Here is a 9,717-nt window from a genome sequence, read left to right as displayed (position 1 = left end):
AACTCATCCATCCTCTTCCATCTTGAAGGAATATAATTTCTTCCTCAAGACAATCCGATTCAATAAGGATTTCGCTTGGTACATTTCACCAAGCTTAGTCCATAATTTATTTGCGGTGTTCTCTTCATGGACATTGATTAGAATAGAGTGTGTCAGGCACAATCTGATTAGACTCTTAGCTTTTTGGACCATAACATCATACTAATCAACCACAATAGGATCCGCAAGTCTTGAGACATGCACATCAACAAATACCCATAGATCTATATCTATTAGTAGATCTTCCATCTTCAGCTTCCACATTTCAAAATTACTACCATTAAATTTCTCCACCTCTATTCTCCCTGATGAACTTGCTATCTGAAAATCCCTGCAACAAGATCAAAAATTTTCTTCTACACAAGCTCCCACTCAAATCTGGATTAGTTTAAAAAACCCAACAACAAACTGTATATGGTGAAAATGGATAACAACAATGTTGAAAGACTAAATGAATTCAACCACAAAACCCTAGCCTAACAACAACAAAGATCCACCATAACATATGAAGATTACCTAAGACAATGCAAATCAAATGAAATCACAAAGATTATACCATCACATGTCCAATAGGGTTTGAATCTCCATTCTTCCTATCTCCATTGATCTTGCTTTATATAGTTGCTCTTAGATTTTATATGTGCATAAGAGCTAAACAAAGAACGAAAATGTGGTTGCAAGTAGGATCGCATATGAAAGTGCAAAGGCCTAGTGTAGTCGAGTAATCAAGTTGTTAGTCAGTTAGGGTTGATAATGAAGAAAACATCTCCTTATATAGAAGACACTATATGAAATGGAGGGATAAGATTGAGAGGTGTAAAAGATAAATGGTCGGCTATGATTAAAGGATAGGTAGAGAAAATAATAAAATAATGAGAGGGTAGGTAGTGTATGAATTAAGAGATGAATGACATGTGTCATGGGTAGAAAAGGTTAATGAATTAATTAATAAAATAAAGATTTATTTAATTAATAGAAGAAGTGGGATCAATTAAATAAATAAAAAGTATTTATTTAATTTAGGAAAAGGATAATTTAAATAAATAAATGTATTTATTTAAATGAGAAATAAGACTAGAAGAGGATAAATGAATTAATTAAATAAATAAGGATTTATTTAATTAATAGAAGAATTAGGCTAAAGATAATTAAATAAATAAAGATATTTTTTTAATTAGACGGGACAATTTTAGGTGTCTACATTTTGCCCCTCTTTGAGACAATGCAACTTGTCGCGTTGTTTCAAAGAAGATAAGATGAACTGATACAAGGTTGCCGCAAGATGGGAATGATATGCCCCCTCAAGAGATTGGATGAAAATGTCTGGAAAGATGACAGACAATCTCTTGATAAGAAAGAAAGGCTAGAAAGGACTGACTGGATAGAGTGACAGAGTCATGGGATAAAGAAGATTGACTCGGGAAACGAGGGCTAGGACTAGGGCTAGGGTAGTCTATAAGATAGACCACGAGGGGAAAACATCCTCATTGTCATCCACACATCCAAGAGATCAGAGTGCAAAGAGAGAATAGAGCAGCAACAGTCAGCAGTGATGGCATTGGTGCATAGATTCGATCGCGTTCATCGATTTCAGAGGCCAGCAGATGCAAGAGAGTCGATAAGTACCACAAAACCTCCTTGTACTTTGTCGCAATAAATGTTGTCATAAATGCATGCTAGGTAGTGCAATAAATGCGCTTTAGGATAATGTCAAAAATGTGTAGGCGTGTCTGCGTTGGTTCCAGGCACGTCTATGTTGGCTAGGTGCGTCTGCGTTTGTGCCAGGCACGTCTGTGCCAGATGCGAGCGCGTTTGCGTTGTGCAGGCACTTTTGCAAAATGTGGGCACGTCTGTGCAGGACATGTGCATCTGTGCATAGCATAGGAACGTCTATGTATTGCGGGCGCGTTTGTGCAGAACAGGCGTGTTTATACAGTCTGTAAGCGCGTTTATGTCATGAAGGCGCGTTTATGTCTTCAAGGTCAAATCGACAGTTCTGTGATAAATATACGCTGTCGATTGGATAAGCTGCTGAGAGGATACACTCAAGCAGGTCCTCTAGGGAAGACTAGGATAGCAGATAGGGCTAGGATTGACAATTATGTGATAGAACATACGTTGCCAATTAGGAAACTACTCAAGAGGATACACTCAAGCATAGACCCTAAGATATGATAGATCGAGGCACTTTGTGATGAACAGTGAGTACCAAGACATAGTACTTTGTGATGAACAGGGAGTACTAATATGAGCAGCACTTTGTGATGAACAGGGAGTGCAAATATGAGTAGCACTTTGTGATGAACAGGGAGTGCAAAATACATAGTACTTTGTGATGAACAGGGAGTACCACTAGGATCAATAGCAACACTTTGTGATGAACAGTGAGTGTCACTAGGATAGAGTATCATAAGCACTTAAGATAAAGAGCAACATTTTGTGATGAATAGGGAATGCCACTTTGACTGACATGATTGATTTGCTTGACTCCAGGAGTATTTGCCTATGCTGGAGTCACGGGAGAGATTCCCATCGACTCAGAGGTTACGACCAGAGCTGACATTCGAGGATAGGGCTGCCATTGAGGTTATGGGTTTGCGATTCATTCTGTATGTGCTTGAGTTTTGGGCGAACGTGGGTTTGCTGACTGTACTGGCTGAGAGGTGGCATTCTGAGACATGCACATTTCATTTGCCTATGGGTGATATGACAGTCATCTTGGAGGATGTTTACAGGATATTGAGGATACCGATCGATGAGGAGCTGATACCCTATGATCGAGATGGAGACAGGGAGGCCTTGAGATGAGTGTTCCAGGATCCGGGACTGGAGATGAGGGTTGGACACGTGGCATGGGACATGATGACCACAATAGGACTGGCACTACCAGCAGTGCTAGGAGGAGTGATCAGTGGGTTCCTGTGTCTAGACAAGGCGACACGAGGGTTGGCTGTGGGCTGGGGGAGCACCTTGGAGACACTGGTTACACAACATACCAGATATGCCTGGGGACTGTGCGTGCTGGCACACTTATACTATGAGCTGCATCAGTTTGTTTATCATGGATCTGTAGGATTGGGCTGCAAAGTTACATTGCCACAGGTGTGGACATGTGAGCATCTGCTGGTTACCCGACTGATACATTTTAGGGGCAGGGGTCATGGACGCAACTTTGTTCATTTGTACGATATGATTACATCACAGCCACAGATTGGCAGGTTGGAGCATTAGCGTCGAGTCCTGGATGAGATTGACACTGTAATATGGAGGCCGTATCGTGAGTGCAAGCAGTGGGAGGATGATGCAGTGGATCTACCCTATACTTTTCAGAGCAGATATTTGATTGGGTGGATGCCCTATGTATTGGAGAGACAGCTGGTTGACAGGGTATGTAGACAGTTTGGTAGGATTCAGCAGATGCCACAGGGTTCCGGGATGTATGCTCAGACAGTTAGGGATCAGACACACTTTGGGCCGTTGTTGTCGTATGATCAAGCCATGATGCAGCTAGTAGAGAAGGTTCCTATGCCATGGGATATGTGGATGAAGATTGAGGATGCAGGTATGGATGCAAAGTACACTGCATATTGGGCTGAGCATCCATTTCCATGACTGATAGACCTAGGGGAGCTGATAGATGGAGATGGTGGTGGGGATGGGGATGATGATGGAGATGGTGGGGGGAGAGGCTGATGGAGGAGATGGGGTGTTGTTGGAGAGAGAAGAGTGGCTCCAGGGAGAGGATGATGGAGAGATAGGCTCGGGTGGTGAGGGGTCACAGTGGATTGCCACTATAGGTGCCAACAACATAGGGTCCTAGACAGGTGTAGGGATAGGGATAGAGGTAGGTATAGGCAGAGGTACAGGTACCAATACAGGGGGAGCCACAGGCAGAGGCACAGGGGGTCAAGGAGGAGGAGGATGAGCTGTTTGAGCTGAGGGAGATCTGCCAGGGACAGGCAGATGAGATCCAGGACCTGGAGAGGGAGACAGCTAGGCTCAGGAGATAGCTAAGGGATATAGAGCGAGAGCGGGATTAGGCCATCCAGCATTATACTGAGGCTAAGACAACACTAAGGGCTAGGAGGCAGGCGACATAGGACACAGGGGCTGGATACGCCTATGTTTTGCAGGCAGGGGAGGAGACAGGTTATTGGCGAGACCTATACTACGGGGCAATGCCACCAGAGTAGCGAGCGAGGAGCTTCTATAGACCATCACAGACAACGACGACCACAGGAGGGAGTCAGAGGAGATAGGCGTCCAATGGTGGGGTCATAGGTTCTCCACCACCACTAGATAGAGGGGGCAGGAGAGATGATCCTGGGGCGGGTCCTTCTAGGGCTCAGACTCCGTCGAGGCCAGGCGGCTCTGAGGGATGGAGTTCATCATAGCCATAGAGGGTTCCCTATGTATTAGTTTTGTACCATTTTTGTATGATGATGTAGACACCTTCGGGTGATTTTGTAGCCATATGTATTTTGACATCATTGTGTCATGACACTTATGATTTTGATATATATATGAGATGATTCATCTTTGTGGCAGCTATATGCATGTGTACCTATGTGATGAGATGTTTCATAATGTATGTTGCTATGTGATGCTTATGTTTCATGATGTATGTATCTATGTGATGATTATGATATGGATGCAAATATGGATATGATGCAATGCAATGTTTTTTTTGTTCTTTTGTGTTTTTTTAATATGTTATGTATGATGCAAATGTGAATGTATGAAATGCAGATGAATATGATGAGGATGTAAAATGTGCTAACATGTGTTGTGTGCAGGATGTGATGCAATTGTAATATCTATATGTATGTATGAAATGCTTAATAAGTGGTAATGTAGGTGCATCTACATGAAATGCAAATATTTTTGGCATGTCATTATACTCAGTCATGTGATATCAGGCTACACAGACTCGAGAAGGATGATGGAAGTCAATCAAGAAAGGGGGATGGAAGATAGAAGATATGAAAGTGAAAGAGCTTCTTGTGCGTTATCATCATTGAGCTTTATTATGGAAAAAATAGGTTATGACAATCGAGGCATATGTTGACCCAGAAAGTCATTGTACCTATTTGCATGGAGATAAGACAGTCACAAACAAGGAATGCCCCAGTTCACACTAGACTCATAGTGTCCTCATATCCTTGGACAAGTCATAGCATTACTAAGTGACAATCCACAGACAACAAAGAAAAATAGGTGACGATACCCCATCCTAGCATTTCTAGTCAAAGACATCCTGGAGATAGAATCTCTAGTCAGAGACATCCTGGAAAAGCTAAAAGACATGTCACCAAAAGATAAAATCAAAATAACACCAAGACTCGACAACAACATCCAATGTAGTCCTCAAGTTTAGTGTCTCTTTTCACTTGTATAAGTCTTATTTGTTTGTGGTCACAATGTTTATTTTCGCAAAAAAGATAGATAGCACTAAACCATAATGTTGTCTGAGTCTGTTGAAAGGTTTGATTTATTGAAGCCCATTGTTGCTATTGCGTCTCATCTAAAACTGACTGAATCCATGAAACTGATACTTTATTACGGAGAAGATGAAACTTTATTGCGAATTGGCGATGCAAATGTTGCTTTATTGCGGATTGTGTGCAGATAGATTGAAGAAAACTGGAAGAAACTGAACTCCTCATAATATGTGATGCTCTCAGTTCCACACCCATCACTAGACATAGGTTTTGCCTTAGCCACAAATAGGAGCTGATTTATTATGGATGGAAAGGGTGAAAAGGGGGTTATTATGAATGGCTAACCAATCTTAGGTAGATCAATAACAAGCCATGATGGGAATGTGTATGTTTATTATGAATGGATAGGTTGCGAGTGTGTGCAAAGTGAAAGGATGAGAGTGAATCCTGAAGGAGGGAAGAGCAATGTCTCTACGCATGGCATTGGTGACCCATTTTTCACCATGGTACTTGCCCAGGATGCCACTGAAGTGGTTTTCACCATTGGACGAAATGTTTTTCTTTACTTTTTTGATTTTTTTTTTGTGTCACAAGGCGCCTGTTTGCCAGGTTTTCACCAAGTAACATTTTTTTTGTTTTATGAGTTTTTTGTATTTTTGAGTTAGGATACTCTGAAGAGCTATGTGTAAAACCTGTGAAGGTGCATGCTATTGATAGGACCCTCCAAAGATTCACCCTCTATGGTTGAGAGTTGATATGCATCAGATCCATATGTTGTTGTGATGATGTAAGGACCAAGCCAGTTTGGTTCTAACTTGCCCTTCTTCTCTTTGTCTTGCTGATTTTTAGGATTTTCTCTGAGAACCAAGTCACCTACCTCAAATGTGTGAGGCTTGACTTTATGATTGTAGCTACGTATCATTCGTTGTTGATAAGCCTTGAGATGATTAAAAGTAGTTTGTCTTCATTCATCCAATAGTTCAAGTTCTTGTAAGCGAAAGACCCTATAGTCTTCATCACTGATAATGTTTTGCAAAGAGACTCATAAATAAGGTAAATCGACCTCAATAGGCAAGATAGCTTCAGTGCCGTAGACAAGTGAATAGGGTGTAGCTCCTATAGGTGTGCGGACACTTGTGCGGTAAGCCCAAAGTGCGGGATTAATTTGGATATGCCAATTACGGCCAGCGTCGTCGACTATCTTTTTCAAGATTTTGAGGATTGTTTTATTAGATGCCTCAACTTGACTATTACCTTGGGGATAATAGGGTGTGGAAAAATGATGGGAAATATGGAAGCGGGCATAGAGTTCATGAACATCCTAATTTTTGAAGGGGCGCCCGTTATCAGTGATGATGGAAACAGGAATACCGTATCGACAAATGATATAGTTGAGAATGAATGTAGCAATTCATTTTCCAGTGACTTGTGTGAGAGGCATGACTTCGATCCATTTTGTGAAATACTCTGTGGCAGTGATGATGAATTTATGGCCATTAGAAGATGGAGGGTGAATCTTGCCTATGAGATCAAGTCCCCACTGACAGAAGGGCCAAGAAGTTGCAATTGGTTGAAGTTCTTGTGCTGGCGCATGGATGAGGTCTCCATGAAGTTGACACTGCTTACATTTCTTAACAAACTGATATGAATCTTTTTCCATATTGGGCCAGTAATATCCAGTCCTGATGAGTTTCTTGGTTAAGGTAGGACCACTAGAATGTGGACCACATATCCCTTCATGTACTTCACGTAATGCAATATGAGCTTTATCGCTTTCTAAACATCTAAGAAGAGTGCCATCTAGACCTCGATGGTATAAGATATTGGCTAAAATGACATATCGAGAAGATTGGCGAATGAAAGTGCGACATTGGTTATTGGATAGATTAGGAGGTAGGGTATTGTCATGAAGGTATGCGAAAATGGAACCGTATAACTGGGACTCAGGACCAATAGCACATATCATCTCAGTAGGAGTGATTTCATATGAGGGAACCAAAAGGTTATCCACCAAGAACTCATAGCAGGTCTCATTCGATGGTAGATCAATTAGTGAAGCAATTGTAGCCATGGCATCCGCGGCTCGATTCTGCTCTCTGGGTATCTGCTCAAAGTCTATCTTCCTGAAATGTTGTTTTAGGTCATCCACCATTCTTTTGTAAGGCATTAATTTATCATCCTTTGTTTGGTAGTCATTATTTGCTTGACGAATTACAAGTTGAGAGTCCCCAAAAACATGAAGTTCCTGGATCTTCCACTGAACTGCAATCCGTATTCCAATTGTTAATGCCTCATATTCTGCTATGTTATTAGTGTAGGGAAATGATAATCGATATGATTTTGGTATAGAATCCCCTTGAGGAGTTATGTAGAGGATGCCAGCTCCTGCCCCATGCTGTGTGTATGAGCCGTCAAAGTATAGTTGCCAAGGCTTTGCATGTGACACTGTTAAAATGGATTCATCTGGAAATTCTGAAATTAGAGGAACATCATCTAACATGGGAGCATCCGCTAACTGATATGTGATAGCTTGTCCTTTTATTTCTTTTCTATCCACATATTCGATGTTGAATTCACTCAGAAGCATCACCCATTTGACTAGTCGCCCAGTAAGTGTTGCTTTATTGAGAAGGTATTTCAATAGATCGATCCTTGCAAAAAACTTAGTCTTATGAGTTAGCATGTAATGTCATAATTTTTGTGAAGCAAAGACCACAACGAGACATGCGCACTCAATTGGTGTGTAGTTTAGCTCATATCCCACCAATGTGCGACTGATATAGTATATTGCCTTTTCTTTGCCCTCAACAACTTGTTGTGCTAAGAGTGCCCCCAGTGCTGTTGAAGTAGCTGATATCTATAGTAATAGAGGTTGGTCTGGAATTGGTGGCATCAAAACTGGTGGATTCAGAAGATAATCTTTGAGTATTTGGAAAGCCTGTTGACAATTATCATCCCATTTGAATTTGATGTTTTTATGTAGCAAGTGCTGAAAGGGATTACACTTATCTGCAAGCTGTGCTATGAATCTTTGTATGGACTGGAGTCTCCCTTGTAAAGATTGAAGTTGACTGATATTTCATGGTGGTTGCATCTCTAGGATGGCCTTGACATTTGTTGGATCGGCTTTGATTCCTCTTTTTGATACAATGAATCCCAAGAGCTTCCCGAAGGTTACTCCAAAGACACATTTCTTGGGGTTTAATCTTACTTTATACTTTTCCAACTAATCAAAGATGACTGAAAGTATGTCCAAATGTGTATCTCTATCTATTGATTTACCCAAGAGCTCGTCAACATAATCTTCCACAGTAGTCATCGCTCTTTGATATGTAGCACCTACATTTTTTAGCCCAAAGGGCATGCCATTCCAACAGAAAATTCCCCAAGGACAAGTGAATGTTGTTTTGTGCTGGTCCTCAGATGCAATTTTCATTTTATTGTAACTAGAGAATCCATCCATCAAAGATAACATCGCATGACCTGCTGTGAGATCGACAATCAAGTCAATATTTGGTAATGGAAAATCATCCTTAGGACAAGCTTTGTTGATGTCTCTGAAATCTATGCATATTCTGATACTATGATCTGGTTTACTGACAGGCACTAAGTTGGAGATCCATTCGAGATAATCAATTGGGCGTATGAATCCGACATCCAATAATTTCTCAAGCTCTGCTTTGACTAATAATGCAACTTTTGAATGCATCTTCCTTAATTTCTGTTTCACTAGTTTTGCCTCCGGTTTAACTGTCAAATGATGCATTACCAAATCCGGATCCAATCCAGGCATATCAGCGTATGACCATGCAAAGTTGATTTGTCATTCTGTGAAGAAACTTATGAATTTTGACCTTTCTAACTCTGTCAAGGATTGAGCTAGGAATATGTTGTGTGGAACTTCTTCTGTGCCAATGTTTGTTTTGATTGTCTCCTCTACCAACATGGATGACTTTTCCTCATATGATGCTGGGAGAATGTCGAGCCTTCCATCTTTGGGTGCCTCAGAGAGGTTTTCACCCTCAGATACATCCTTTCTTTTTACTTTTTTGGGGTCAGACAGCGCCACAGTGTGGTTTTCGCCATAAGACCCTTGGTTTTTTTTTATTTTTATATTTTTGCGACTAGAAGGCCCGACACCTTCACCAAAATATGCCATGCTATTGAGTTCTATAGTGTATCCCGCTTTATGGTCCCCAGGAGGAAGATCATCTCGTATGCCAAGATAGTCAATAAA

Source organism: Cryptomeria japonica, chromosome 3, assembly GCF_030272615.1.
Source record: "Cryptomeria japonica chromosome 3, Sugi_1.0, whole genome shotgun sequence".
NCBI classification, from domain to species: Eukaryota; Viridiplantae; Streptophyta; class Pinopsida; order Cupressales; family Cupressaceae; genus Cryptomeria; species Cryptomeria japonica.
The sequence above is the reverse complement of the archived record's forward strand: the minus strand, read 5'-3'. Positions refer to the sequence as shown.